We start from the raw sequence: 15,087 nt of genomic DNA, 5'->3' as shown, positions 1-15,087 counted from the left end.
AGAGTCCCCGAAAAACCCAAATACCAATCAGTCACTTTCTACAGAGGAATCTGCTCTGTTCAACAAGTGGTCCATTAAAGCTGCTCAAGGAGCTGCAGAGACTCTCAGGATCTGTGTTCAGACCATCAGACACTGATTCCACTCAATCACCTCGAGGATCTTTGGCAGAAAAAAACAACTTGTCTGATTCAAAGTGAAAGTTTCTGACTACTGTGACCTTTAAAACAGAAACTCCACCGAGAAATCCAAATAATTGACTCAGACTGTAAATTATCATCAGTACGATCCAAAGTCCTCCATCAGACCGTGAGCAGGATTTAGGCTCTAAAGAGTGGCAGAATAAAACTGTAGACCATAAACCCCTTTTCATAATCCACTTCAATTCATTTGAATGTGTTACATTACATCTTGTTGTCTTTGAACAACAGTAGCAGGTTGTCTTTTCACTGTTTTTTGACCTGTGCTGAAAAGTTTCAGAGGTCTCCAGCCAGAGTTGATGTGGTGCCAAACTTTGAAGAAAAAGCCTCTGATTGTGTAACAGAGCAAAACCAGCAGATTAAATTTGTTAAGCTGTGTTTCATCCATTGTGTTACTTTAGAAAACAAAGTGTATCCGAGTCACTCAACAAACAGATTTCTGCACATATTTTAGGACTCTTCTCAACTTTCAACATCCTTTGATGGGAAAATGTGACGCATCTAATAACACGTCTGTTTTTCTACACTTAACTATAACTCCAATTAAGTTAAAGCAGGATACCGTTTTAAGATCCAGTCCCTTGCGTGAGTCCATATGTTCATGCCAACGTTTGCACCACCAGAAACAGTTGAACACAAAGCAACAGACAGAGAAGAAGGAGGTCACCAACACACCGTCATATCTGACAGAAAACAAAATGCTTCATTCAGCAGAATTAAAGAATTACTGTGACTGATTCAACTATAAAAGCATCAACAGACTTAAATAACAAACGACTTTGCAAATTCTTTCCTCTTTAAGGCAGAATTAAGCTGACAAACATCCTTTTATTCACTTCGGTCATGTTGACATGAGAAGTTTGAGGAGTGCAGAAACAGAAACTGCTTTAAAACTAAAGAGATGAGACTGAATACAGCAGCAGCACAGGAAACAAGCAGCATGCTAAAAATGCTAATAACACTGGACGAGCTCAGGGTCCATAATCCTGTTCAGAAAAGTGTGAAACGGACTCACTGTGCTGCTGCAGTCGTTGTCTGAGCATCGATGTTCTGGGTTGGATCAGTTCTTCCTCTTCTAAAGTCTCCTCATCAAAGGAAACGCTCTCTGCTGCTAGTGCTGCTTCACCGGCCGGCTTCTGTCCCGGGAGGAGTGTGTCCTGTCAGAAAGGGAGAGCAGCAGTGAGGCCGGGCGGAGGCGGGGCTATAGAGGGTGTGTGTGTGTGTGTGGGAGGAGGGGGGGGGGGGGGGGACCTACGTCCTAAGAGGAGTTGTGCTGTTTTACCATGCTGACACACAAAATGACCAAACAGGACAGAAGCAACAGAAGAAGTGTGAATGTTAAGGTCCCGGTGATCCAGGAGGTCCAACGGGACACTAAGGTCCCGGTGATCCAGGAGGTCCCGGTGATCCAGGAGGTCCCGGTGATCCAGGAGGTCCAACGGGACACTAAGGTCCCGGTGATCCAGGAGGTCCAACGGGACACTAAGGTCCCGGTGATCCAGGAGGTCCCGGTGATCCAGGAGGTCCCGGTGATCCAGGAGGTCCAATGGGACACCAAGGTCCCGGTTCTGATCTGAAACTACATCCACCCATCCAGTTCAACCTTTATCACGACAACGAAGCCAAGCTCGGCCTGTCGCTGATTTACAGACGTGATCAGTGACGAATTACTGGTTGTATAAAACAGACCTGCTGCACACTATTTAACAAACAAATCAATCTTATCAGCATCTTATCCTCTAAATGTCTAATAAATGATTTATGGATGTTTCTTTTGCTTGAATATAACATTAAAATTCCTACAAGTGACGACTGTGGTCTTCTGAACTTGTGAATTTGTCTTGCTTGTTGGAAATGATTTATTTTGACGCTGCTTCTGGACGACATCCAAGAAGAAAACAAATGTTTGCTTACAGGACGACAGCAGCGGGTTGGACAGTTATAGTTTAACATGCAGCTCACAGAAGACGTAATACTGGCAACAAAACCACACCAAACAACACAAGAACCCCGGAGACACATTTAATCACAGAGCTGCAGAACAACCATCTGTCGTCACGTCTCAGCTGCATCATCACAATGTTTACCAAGAATGGGCTCTGAAGTTTCATTAAGATCTTCCACTTCCTCTGAAACAGCAGAAAGGCTGCCACAGTCATGACATCATAGGAAACAGCAAAAATATGCAATTACATCACACAAGATCTTGTTCAAAAAAGTAAGGAGCTTAAATTCCAGCACTTTGTTGACCTCCTTGAGCTGAATCCTCTGAGCAGCTATTTCTGATCCCTGCCAAGAAATTACAAGAACTTCTTACTGTAAGTGTGGTAATTGGCCAACAGTTTAAAAACTATTAACAAGCAACAACTTTTCAGTCCCTGGAGAAAAAGAGCAGGGCAGCAGAAATAGGTCATCGCCGAAGAACGACACCGAGTGTCCCATTAAATAAATAAAAACAGATACTCCAGGAAAAGTATGACTGAGGTCAAAACTTAAAACAAAAAGATTACACATAAGAGAAAACTAACTGAGGTTGATGTCAAATGTTTAAAACTGTTTTGCAGTCACTCATTTTAACGGTGTTCTTTCAAAAGTACATCTTGGTTCGTGTACTAAGAGGGAAAAGTTGTGTGACGGTTACGAGATAAAAACAAACAACACAAAGAGCATAAAGAAGGACAGACTGACATAATGATTATTTCTGCTTGTCTGTGTTTACATGCTTCTTCCTTCATAAACCACCTGGACTTAGTGTTTTCCATTCAGCCTGTAAATCACATGTCAGTCAAGCCTGTTGAACACAGTTCAGCCAGGTGTCCGTCCACGTCCACCAGGTGTCCGTGTCCGTCCACCAGATGTGTGTCCGTCCACCAGGTGTCCACCAGGTGTTTGCAGCTCGCGTGCGTCTCAGTCAAACTACCAGGTGATCACAGGCTGTTGTTACTGTAAATACACCTCAACACTCACAAGTGTTTTCGTCAGAGATGAAATGATGTTTTCACTGAAAGCAGCTAAAATCCAATCAGTTCAAACTACGATTATTAATCTAAATAATAAATAATATTGACGTTAATACCAAATATCGAGCAGTTTCCTTTACGTGTGACTGAAGTTAAAATACTAATCAAAGTGTTTGAGGAACATGTTGGATGTTGTCAAACATGAACACCTCCACCGGGAGGACTCGTCCCGCCCGCCGGCAGCTTTATGGAAACGTCCCCTCCGGTAAGTTTGGACGGTTCAGAAACAAACAGCGAAGCGACACGAAGAAGAAAGAAGCGTGAAGGAAGCAGAAAATGTTCCACTTACATGTTCCTTTCACTCGTAGTCAGGCTGAAGTTTCCTCTCAGCAGAAACCCGGAGCTCAGCTGTCACACAACAGCTGGTCGGCTGCGCTCTGTTTGGGCATCCTGCCCGCAGAGCATCATGGGAGATGTAGTTTCTCAATGAAATGCGCGTTTTCTTTTCTCTCATCATAAACAGCAGAGATTGTCTGAGATGAAACCATCTATGATCAAGTTCTGTATTGTTGTCGGCGGTGGAGAGTAACTCAGTACTTTGATTTAAGTATTGTACACATGTTTACGTAATACTTCCACTCCACTGCTTTTATTTGAGAGTTTTGGTTAATTTTAAGATGAAGATTTGAACACAAAGGATAGTTGAACAATAAAGTACATCTTTAAAGATTAAAACAACTTTTTAGTGACATCCTACAACTGTACAAGCTGTAGCCTTTAGTTGGGGTCAGAGACTTGTCAGCAGCTCAGTGAACTTCTCACATGGTTTTATTTCAATAATTGATCAATAAATAATCAATAAATCTCAGCAAAATTCCAACATTAGAGTCCAAAAACTGAAACAGATTTTTTTTTTTTTTTTTTTTTAGAACATACTTTTTTTCTATCTCAGTAATCATCTGATGACCCTTCAGATTTATCAGCTGTGATATAGAACTGGATAAAGTAGTTCAAACTAGCTCCACCTGCAGCAGCTACAACAGCAGCATAAACACTTCAGGATCAATACAACTGTGATGTCATCTATGATTAAATGTCAGAGAGGAATCAAAACCAGTTCTCTTACCTCGATACTTGAACTATGTTTTGCTGCTTATACTTTTGTTGGCTACTTTTAGATTTTTCATGCACAATTTTTACTCATGATGGAGTATTTTTACATCTCAAAACTTCTTCCATTACTGGCTGTTCTTATAAAAGTTGAAACCCGAACCTCTCAGACATGAGTCCACTTGAAAATGACTGTTGTAGTATTTACATTTCGATTCACACCTGCAGGAACACCATGACACCATGCCTCTCCACACATAATGGATCATTGTGTTGCATGTAGTATATAAGAGGGTAACATGGGCACACGGACTCGACAGCAACTGGTCACATCCAAAGTATTTCAAGCTAGAGAAATCACATCACACCCGGTGGATATTTTTGGTTGGCCTATCTGAAACTGATCGAGCCTGCAGTGTGTGACAGAAACTTTCAGCCTAAAGATTACAAGTCGATGTACATGGCAAACGCTGCTCCGGTCATAAATAAATATACATTTAACGTATTCAATAAAACTGGGATGTTTGGAGGATTTCCTCACATCTCTCTCTTCCATCACCAACAGCAACCTCAGCACGCTTTTCTCTGGTGGCTTTGTGTTCCATGAAAAGAACATCTGCAGGAGCTGTTAATTTTAGCTGCTTCTCTGACTTTATCTGGATCCTCCCAAACTAGAAAGAACTCCCACATGTGACTGGAGCAAATGCTGAGCTATTTTAACCCCAAGAGCCAACACCGAAAAGATGTGACCACAGAACAGATGCCTCAGGCCTCTCTGAGTGTCAACTGCTTGTGTGAGTCTCTGTCTCCCTCTAGTGGTAAAACACAGAATGAGCTTTTAGTCAACATGATCTTCCACTTCAAAGGTTATGTTGACGTTTGCTCATATAAGACAGTTTAGATTAAAATCATTTCGGATTGAGCCGATAGATTTGTCAGAGTAACTAAAGCTTTACGTTCCACTGGATTAAATGTCTGCAGCTGACAAAACAACAAGACTTTCTTCTGCTCCAAAGCTCCAGAACAAGCAAGTTGACCTTGAGTGGGGATTGTTTTGTCAGCTCAACTTCTGAGCCAACATGAAAAAGAAGTCCCCAAAACACCTACAAAAATAGAAAGTGCCTGTATTTCCCCCAAAAAGTGAGCAAACACAGTGAAGACCATGTGATATAGTCCAAAGCTTCACAGCAAATGAGTAAGTGAAGGTCGAAGGAAGACTGTTTGGTCAAAGGTTGTTCTGAGGTCAAAAACTAACCAGCGAGCTCTTTTTTTCTTTTTCTTTTTCCAGGTTTTATGTGGAGAATTAAAAACAAGACTTTTTGCCCTTTTTTTTTCTTGCCTCATAAAGTCTTTGTAGGTGTCGTGTTGCAGCTGCTGGAAGCTGTTTCTACAGCGCAGCGTCTCTCCTGCAGCAGGTGGCCGGCTGCACCTCTACTGTCCATTGTTCCACAGCATTCCTGAGTGGACAGACAGCGCTGTACGCTGGACGTGCATCTTCCATTTGTCAGTGATGATTAATAATTTACCACAGTCTCCATCAACCCAGTGAGCGAGTGGTCTGCTCCAGGCCACTTCCTCTCCCAAGGACAATGGGGCCATTTCCTGTGGGGAGCGAGGCGGCGTAGACCAGAGAGAGTGAAACAGACCAGTATTGTGGAGCGGAGACATCATATCAGCGTGTCGTGTCCTTGGAATGAAAGACACGCTCGGCTGTGGAGGCAGATTCATCGTCTGTTTATTGGGGGGGGGTTAGATGGGAGTCAAGACAACTAGACATCAGTGCAGACATCTTTTTTGACCCCATGTCATACAGGAAGCACAGAAAATGTATTTGTAAATGTATCTGACATTGTGGAGGACACTGTGTGTTTGTTATATGTTAAACAGACAGACGTGAGCTCGATAAGTGGCGGCATGAAACCTCTTCAATTATATAAAAAGTTATTTAATCAGAAGCTAAAACTAAACAGAGAGGTGTTTTGGTGGAGTCAGCATGAGCTGCAGTCCCACATGAATCCCACTCTTTTAATTCCTGGCTAATTTTCAAAAATAAAGAGGCCGCTGTGTTAAAAAACAATGGCAGCATTCATGTCCCTGCAGCCCCCGTGTCCACTGGAGGGATATCTGAGACAGCTGAAGTCAAAGACGTGCAGCATACAAGGGAAAAGTGTCCGTTTTGACAGGAGATCAGATGGTGAGGTTGGGCAGCATGAAGGCGCTGTTCCATTCAGTGAACAGTCTAATAACCATCGAGGCCCTGAAGCAACACATGAAAACCCAACAGTGTCAAATGGGCCCGGAGCTGCTTTTAAAGAGAGGCTCGTCAGTCCACACATTCACTGGGACCAATGCAGTGGCCTATATTAGCAGCACGCCTCGTCCCCCTCCGCCGACGTCGCTTTCATTGTCAGAGGCCCAGATGATGATTGTCACAATGGAGCCGTGACGACTCACCCCGAGGCAGGACGCAGCATCCAGCCCGACCCATCTGAGTCCATCCTCCGGACCGGCTGAAGGAGCTGAAGGAGCTGAAGGAGCACGCTGTGTTTACAATCTGTAGGATTTATAATCATTCTGTCATGAAGTTTCTGTTTTTAAATGTTACTGTTGTTTTTTCCAGTCTGTGTCCCAGAAATAAACTGGCAATGAAGACATTGTAATTTAAAAAATAATAATTTAGCCCTGATTGAGGGATCTCTCTGAATTTATGTTTTCAATCCAAGTTTTGACTTCCTTAGATCGATGTATAAACTCTTTCAATTGGCTGAAGGGACACAACAAGAGAAAGTTTTGGGTGTGTCAACAAATTCTTTAAAACTTGCAAGTTGGCCGCAGTAAATGTGAGTTCTGGTTACTGGAACTGCACCGATTATTCGATTCATCGATTTGACGATCAACAGAAAATCTGTTGTATTTTTAAATGCAGTTTTAAAGCTAAAATGACTCAAATTCACTAATTCTAGCATCTCAAATGATGCTTGTGTTTGATCAAATAATAATATTAATATACTTTATTTGATGTGCATCTTTCATCCAAGAAATATAGCTCCAAGTCTTAACAGCAAGACAATTACGTGCAGTGCTTCCCATGAAAACAGATATAAAAGTCAAACTATGTTTTGGTAAAAGGTTTTAGATCTAACAAATATTCTCAATAAATGGGGTTAAAGGAAATCTAATTTTGCAGCATTTTGACCCTTTTATAGGCAACAATAAGCAATAGATACGGGTTTTATTTTTAAATAGACTAATTATAGTTTCAGCCTTAAGGTTTTGTTGATTTCACAAACCTTTTCACTAAAATTCTAATACTGTAGCAAGACACACAAAGACACACACAACACACACACAAAGACACACACAACACACACACACACACACAACACACACACAAAGACACACACACACAAAGACGCACACAACACACACACAAAGACACTCCTCTTTCTCTCTCTCTTTCTCCACCCACTTAAAATTTATGCTGAGAATTTTTTTTCTCACAAAAAACAAAAACTAAACAGAAACACTGATGACACAAACACAGATAATCGATCATATGTTTCTCGGTGGATTTGCGTGCGTCGGTGCCACTTCCCGGTGGAGTGAGTCACCTCGTGGTCTGGTTTCGCTCAGTAATCAAGGTGTGGTCGGTCGTCATACAGGTGCACCGAGCGGTTGCTGGCACGCGGAGTCGTCGTGAAAAAAGACGAATTAAAACAGTAACATCATTTTTTTAGAGACTTTACACCTGTTGTTGTATCTGCTGTAGAAGATCTAGAAATGGATTTTTTTTTTTTTTTATCACACACATGTTCACGGTAAATGGTGATATATTCACCGAGATGGCGGAATAAATCTTTAAAATGCACTATATAATATTAAAATAAGAGACGCTGCTTTCCAAAGAACCCAACTCCATTATTCTGTTGCTCTGTATTGACTAGAGTTCCTAACAATGAACCGTCGTGTGCAGATCTGTGCAGGGTGGGGTCGGGGAGGTGGGCGGAGCCTGCTCTGAGGTGACGCTCCTTTTACTCCTATTTTTTGTTCAGAGGACTGTCGGCCAGCAGCAAGCAGGGCGAGAGTGGAGAGAAGGAGAGAAGGAAAGAAGGAGAGGAGGAATACCGAGAAGTGTCCCGGACCGAGGAAGAAAAAACTCCCTGACCTGGAATTATCCAAAAAAAAAGCCTCGGTGTGCTTCGACAGGTAGGATTGTACCTTTTCCGACAGTTTCTAATGCTCGTAAACTTGCTCAGAGACTCTGAATTATGTTTTGGTTTTTTGCGTAATAGTTTATATTACTATTATATATATATATATTTATATATATTCTTTCTTAATAGCTGTAAAAAGCGTTCGTGTGCAGGAATATTTTGTGTATGTTTTTCATCTTTTGCTGTGGGTGCAGATTGAGCTTTGTATTTGAAATTTCATTTCCGCATGCCTCCCACTGACCACGATACCGCCTGTTGTTACGGAGCACAGCCACAGATCCGCAGCCAGCACAAGTTTACTGGCTTTAAATAAGTTTCTGTCGCTGTCCGACGTGTCCCGGAGCTCTTAGTGACAAACCAGGACGACGTTTAGCCTCCGTATCGATCACCGATCACCCGTCCTGACGTCATTTGTCAATAGAAGCCCTCTGGGTCACTAGTAGTGTCCGAGTTTGTTGTGCGCTTGTAGTTGTGTGTCGAGAGGCAGGTGGGAGGAGAAAGAACGAAAGAAAGAAAGAAAGAAAGAAAGAAAGAAAGAAAGAAAAGAAAGAAAGTTACAGGATTTAAATCACAATGATAAAAGTCACAGATTAGATTTTTATGGACTACAGAGATAAAAGAAAGAACAACACGTTGTTCCAGCTAATTTCTAATCGACCAGTCGATCAACAGAAAATAATCAAGAATTAGTTTAAATCTAATGAAGACTTTTCTCTCTTTAAAAGTTGGATTCTTGATGGTTTACTTTGCTTTCAATAATCATATTGAATCTATTTTTGTTTTGGACTGTTGGTTGGACAAAACAAGCCATTTCAATACATCACCCACTTCCTGGAAACTAGACTCAATTACTAATCATTTTACAGATCAATAATCTATCTACCAATATCTATCAACTAATCTTACAGATCAATAATCTATCTACCCAATATCTATCAACTAACTTACAGATCAATAATCAATCTACCAATATCTATCAGCTAACCTTACAGATCAATAATCTAACTACCAATATCTATCGCTAACCTTACAGATCAATAATCTATCTAACCAATATCATATCAACTAACCTTACAGATTAATAAACTATCTACCAATATCTATCAACTAACCTTACAGATCAATAATCTATCTACCAGTCGTGTAGACGAATTATCATCATGCAAATAATCTTTTGTTGCATCCCTAAATTTATTTAACATCTTTATATGATAGAGTGAGGTAACATGGGGGGGGGGGGGGGGGGGGGGGTCAGGTCTGTAATGTATGATGACAGTATGTTAATCCCCCCCCCCCCCCCCATGACATCTCCAGGTGTGTGATGTCACTAATTCTGCAGACCGCAGCTGTAAATTCCTCTTATTTTGATTTTCTGAGTAAATCCACATAAAATCACTTTGCTCTTATTTGTTTATTTTGTATGTGATTAAGTTATTTGCAGATTCCTCGTCTGCCAACTTGAACATCTTCTGAAGTTTTAGTTTAACATGGAGTTGGAAGTTGAAGCGAGCGTCTCCGTGAAACGTTAAATCACGTCACCTCTTGTTCTCAGTGTCTGAACGCTCTGCCGGGTTACAGCGAGGCCGGCTCTGGACCGGCTGAGGTTGGTAGATGTGTGTCCGGGGGGGTCGGTGTGGGCCGGTACCGTGCGGGCCGGTACCGTGCGGGCCGGTCGGGCCTCGCTGCAGCAGCAGACAGATCCGTGGTTGGAAAAGCTGCTTCTGTCTGGCCTCGGGGAAGTGGGTGGTGGGGGTGGTGGGACAGCAGGGTGGGGGTGACTTACTGTAGATTTTGCATCTACAGCTGTGGTGCTCACTGTGATAATCCCCCCCCCCCCCCCCCCCCCCAGCTTAATTTCCCTGACACTCGTCCTACATTAGCGAGCAAGAGGCCAGGAGATCCTTCAGTGTATAAATTAGGTCTACACTTTTTAAAGGAGATTACTGTATGGCACATATCCCCCCCCCACCCCCCCCCCCCGCCTCTGTCCAGAGGTGCCTGACTGAGGACATTCCGGGGGCTCAGTTGCAGCCGGCCGGTGCACACGTCATGTGACCCGCTCGGTGTTTGCGTATCACCCTGCCTTTGTGTTGCGGCGTTCCCATGGCGACGTGGAGAGGAGGCCGCCGACAGATGAAGTTTCCCCTCGGCTCCGACAGAAGTCTTTGTGGTTGAAGTAAAAAATGAAGTGGTGTGACAACATCTGAATCTCTGCGGGGGGTTAACTTCCAGGGGGCTTCATCACACAGTGCTGTGTTTAATTTATTCACCAGCACCTCCTTCATTATTATTATCATCTCAGTCCTTAATTCATCTTAAAATGGATCTGACAGGGGATTTAGTTCAGCTTTAACCTATAACAGTAAACCAGGCAAGAACAGATTAGAGCCGGAGATTGTCAGACGTCCAGCGAAGCATTTGGGAGTTTAAATAATTGGCAGAGTTGACCGAAAGATTTCTGCTGTCACAGACGAAACATAAAATCAGGATCTTCTGGCCGAGTGCAGCGGTGATAATGCTGAGCAAGGAAAGCTGCCATCGCCCAGCTGAACCCGACATGTTAATTATTTACCTTCCAGCAGTTCTCTTGGTTGGATCACACAAGGACAAGAAAAATGTCCCGTTACTTAACATGTCAAAGGCCTAATGGCTGTTTCTTCCCGTCACTCTCGCACTTTTAAAAGTCTGCCAGGTTGCTGGTTTCAAGTCGTTTCTGTCCCGAAACAGCCGCTCGTCGCTGCACAGCCGGCTGGAAGTAGCTGAATCCCGACTGTTTTTCTTCATGAATACAATACCATGAATCATTTTTTCATTACTGACGATGCATCTGGGCAAAGAGGGAGTGAACTAGATTCCAGCAGTGACTCAAAAGACAAAGTTTTCACAGTTGGATGATTTGGCTGAGTCGCACTTCATGCGGTGTCTGTTTTTCCTTCCCCTCCTCCCCCCCTTTAATTACACTTCCATGGGAGAGTGAGGAGCGTGAGGACAGCAAGGGTGTGGTTGAAACAGGCCAGCTCGACTTGTTAGATATGCAACATGAAGAACATCATCGCCTCACCCGAACGTTTGGGGGTAAAAAAACTATCTCTGCTTCAGCTTTTTTCTGTTTTCTTTGCTGCGTGCTCTTGAAGGGTTTCATGCTGTCGTGGGAGGCGGACGTTGTGCAACCCTGGCGCCTCTATACAACACTGAATAAACTGAAGGAGAAAATAAAAAAAAGAGAAGAGGCGTTTTAGAGAGTCCCAGCTGTTATTCTTTCTTTTTCATTTCTTCTTTTGTTCCTTTAAAGTTGACATTTTGACAGGTTCTCCTGTGACCACAGCAGCTGACAGCTGACTGACTTCCATTTTAATGATGTTGGCCTTCACGCTTCAAATATTTAGATTTTTGTATTTTTATTTTGGTAGTTTGCTTAAAGATGAACAAACTATGAGCCTGAACTTGTCAGAGGAACTTGCTGTATTCTTTAGGGTCCCTCTCGGACCCCCCCCCCCACCACCACCATCTCCCTCGTGCCTCTAATCTCCCTGAAATATTAATCGTCTGTCCACATCGCCTTCAGTGCTCAGGCGCACACTGATGCGTGGCAGTGGAAGTTCAAGAAGAAACTCCCCGTCAGGCCTTTAAAACGGGTCCGCGAGCGCCGGCTGCACCAGATTTGGCCCGCGGACACACGGATCCGTCTTGGTGCTGTCGGCCTCTCTGGTGGCCTTCAGACACTTGAGAGCCGGTTTCCTTTTCACGGTGACAGCAGTCAAATGGGACAATGCAGCTACTCTTTTCCCTGTCTACCCCAAACACGGCAGCACAGACGCTCTCTGTGCTGCCACAGTTCATCCTCTTCCTTCCTCACGTAGCGCAAACAACATGGAGGGGGGGCGGGGGGTCAATTTATATTTAAATTTTGAAAAATCAAATCAAATCTTTATGATGCATTGTTCTCTTACTTCTGCCTCCTCCCTCAGTATCTGATTTGTGGAGGACTGTTTTGTGAACTTTGCTTCTGTGCTGGCCTTGTTGTAAATGAGTGTTTATGTATTGCCACACTGGGTCCGTCCCCCCCCCCCCCCCCCCCTCTTTTTTTTTTTTCTTTTTTTTTAACTCATGCCCTCCTCCTTTATCAGTTTTGTGTAATCTGATTCTGGCCTGCCACTTAGGCACCCTCCTCCGAGACAGCTCGTATTTCCTTTGATTCACGGTGACGTCCCGCGGGGAGCAAAACATGATACGGCGGTTTGAGCCACCGTGTTTCATCCGCTGGCCTAATTTAGCTCGTTAAAAGTGCTGCAGCGAATCAACTGACAAATCAAGGGGCCCATTAGGCATTTCTGCTGCTTATTTTATTCATTGGCAGTGGTTGAATGTGATGCTGGGACTGTTTCCAGATCAGGCAAAAGGAGCAGCAGCGTCCTGTTCTTCATCTGCCACATTTAGTACAAATTCACTTTGTGTGTTGCACAAGTGCAGTAAAAAGTTGCTGCTTCTTCTCTGGGGGCTCTCGGTTCGGTTCGGTGACGTTGGCTCGGTCTGGATTCAATCAGCTGCCTGTTACAGTCAATTTACAAAAGCTCTCTCAAAGAGTTTGTACTTTTCAGAAATGTGCCTTTCAAGGTCTTTTATTTTCTGAGTGCAAGCCGGTAATCTCCAGCACGTAGGAAGAGTATAACTTCTGATAAACTTCCCCTCTCTGACCGGACAGCGTTGGTGAGTCAGATAATGGTGACCACCACTTCCTGTCACCCACCACAATAAATCCATTAGCTACACACCGCTTCACATCCTCCTGTATTGATTTCTAGCAAACAGCTATCCAGTTAGCTGCCGCTGCCCACCATTACAGCTCCTGTTGTGTTGGGTGGAAGGGGGGGTGGGGAGGGGAGGGGACACGTGGTTTGGGGGACCAGGAGGGTTGGAGGACGTGTTAAGCTGCATCCCATCGGGACAGCTGGACCCCGAGTCTGTGGAGAAAGGAGTGCAGAGAGCTTAACGTCAGATGTCTGGTGGAGGATCAGGCTGCGGGTTGAAGTCTTCTGGGGGAGTGTGGGTTGCATGTCAGGGGACGTATATGTGACAGGAGTGCATGCATGTAGGGGCCTGGTGGTGGTGGTGGGAGGGGGGGGGGGGGTAGCCGGCCTATATGTCAAATAGTTTATCTGTCCAGATGGTGTGGGAAGCTTCACAGATGTGCCCTCACGTAATCTTCTTTATTTGCTTGTCAGCCTAAACATCACATCTGCAGGTCTGTTAGAAAATCTCAGACCACACCAGACGAGCGTGAACTTCCTTCAACAAAGACATAACGCCCATATTCATATTCATATTCATATTTCATATTCATATTCTTGGATGGGTTCCCACTTTCATATCTTTTACTATAAATATGGAGATGCTTCCGGTGGACAGTTAGCGTAGCGTAGAAATGACAGGTTGTAGTTTTTCAGGGAGTTATGAGCAGGAATATTTCCCTGTTTTTTGTTCCTCTTCAGTTTCATATGAATTAAACAAACACCAGTGGGAGTTCATTTAAAAGCATCAGAGGTGCTGGTAATGTTATATTTTGACAGAACGAGTGTTTATGCTTCATAATTTAACTGACGGTGAGCGGCATCTCGCCTCATCTAACTTCAAATGACCATATTTCCTGAAACGTCAAACTGTTCCTTTTAAACGTGAGTCTTATTGTGAAAGTTTGAATACTTTAACAGCCCAGCCAGATTCTATTTAGATGTTATTTACACCGCTTGCCCTGCCAAACAGGCATGTGGCTAAATACCAAATCTATACAACCACCGTGAAGTGTGTTCGGAGGCCTTTGAATACGTCTGGACCAGAGTTCAAACTCCAGCCCCCACACCCCCCACCCCGGGCCCTCTTCCCCCGACCTGATTCATTCCCTGCTGTGATACAAAGAGCAGCTTAGGCCCAGCTGAGGCGAAATCAGGCCCCCGCTGGAATGTTTTTCATTACTGCTCTGAGTTCGCAACTGCAAAATGTATTTAATTATTGTGAGGATGTTGAGGGGCAATAAAAACGCTGGATCGCCTGCAGACGTTTAGGTGTATTCATCTCATACACACACACACACACACACACACACACACACACACACACACACACACACACACACACACTTGTGCCGCCACACCCTTGCTGAAAGCCTATCGCTGCTGGGGAAACACTCCCTGCCCGACATGCCTGTGGGGGGGGGCGGAGACTGAATGTGTTTCCCATTATTGAGAACAGCGTTACTCATCATTTGTCACGGTGGCCATGTCCTCATAGTTTCAGGAATTTATCATTTATGAGGGAGTTAAGAGGTTAGTTTTGGATGAGTGTAAAATCACACACTTTTTTATTTTAAAGCACAATCTTACGCATGAGACACGGGACAGATTGAATATTCTATGTTAATGTGGAATTTCACACCAGCTCACTGAAACTCAGTCCCTGGTTTCACTGTGCAGGTTTTTTTTTTTTAAGGGGGGGAAGAAGATCTCCTAAAGTCGGTCCACAGATGAGATTAGATGAAGATAGTGGGGAGGTGTGAAATGTGTAACTGTTCAGCGTGATGATGATGATGATGGAGCATAGGGTACAGTGAAA

General features: G+C 43.7%; 1 protein-coding gene across 1 annotated transcript in view; it reads left to right on the top strand.

Annotated features, from left to right (window-relative positions):
• Positions 1 to 8,326: 8,326 nt before the first annotated feature.
• The window catches only part of jupa (junction plakoglobin a), an 18,677-nt gene continuing 11,916 nt past the window's right edge, over positions 8,327 to 15,087 (top strand). The window contains 1 exon segment of the mRNA XM_069139712.1: positions 8,327 to 8,473. The gene's annotated coding sequence lies outside the window, so the exon portion shown is untranslated.

Source organism: Embiotoca jacksoni, unplaced genomic scaffold, assembly GCF_022577435.1.
Source record: "Embiotoca jacksoni isolate LCO1_2020_lvr unplaced genomic scaffold, fEmbJac1.0.p SCAF_85, whole genome shotgun sequence".
Lineage (NCBI taxonomy): Eukaryota > Metazoa > Chordata > Actinopteri > Embiotocidae > Embiotoca > Embiotoca jacksoni.
The sequence above is the reverse complement of the archived record's forward strand: the minus strand, read 5'-3'. Positions and strand labels throughout refer to the sequence as shown.